At 38.0% G+C, this 602-nt stretch overlaps 1 pseudogene; it reads right to left on the bottom strand.

Moving 5' to 3' along the window:
* On the bottom strand, nucleotides 1-114 carry Gm24416 (annotated as a pseudogene).
* Nucleotides 115-602: the final 488 nt, after the last annotated feature.

Here is a 602-nt window from a genome sequence, read left to right on the forward strand (position 1 = left end):
ATTGTTACGCTACTAATCATTCAGATATTCATAAGTCAGAAAACTGAACCTCTCCTCTGCGGACTCTGACATATGTGACAGAGCAGCCACACATGCAATACTTCTAGGGGCAAGTAAAAACTAATTCTTAAGAATATCCCAACTCATGAATTAACTGCTAATCTACATCCAAGATCTTCTATGTCAAAGAAACACAGATTGATGTTAATTCTAGGATATTTTCCCCACGTGTCTTGATTCTCTGGGTTTGGTTGTTTATTGAATGAATGTATGTATGTATGTATGTATGTATGTATGCATGTATGCATGTATGCATGTATGCATGTATGCATGTATGTATGTATGTATGTATGATACACACATACACACACTTGGGTCATGGAAAAGATCACCTCAAGGTTTATTTCACAGTCACTCTCCTCTCTATTGTATGAGACAGAGTTGCTTGCTGAATCTAGAACATACCAGTTAGCTAGACTCATTGGACCATAAGACCCCCCTGATCATTTTGTCTCTGTCTTCAAGTTTTGCTATTTCAGGCATTCACTGCCAAGCTAGCTTTTACAAGAAAGCAGGGGATCCCAACTCAGATCTTCATACTT

This window comes from Mus musculus, chromosome X, assembly GCF_000001635.26.
Source record: "Mus musculus strain C57BL/6J chromosome X, GRCm38.p6 C57BL/6J".
Lineage (NCBI taxonomy): Eukaryota > Metazoa > Chordata > Mammalia > Rodentia > Muridae > Mus > Mus musculus.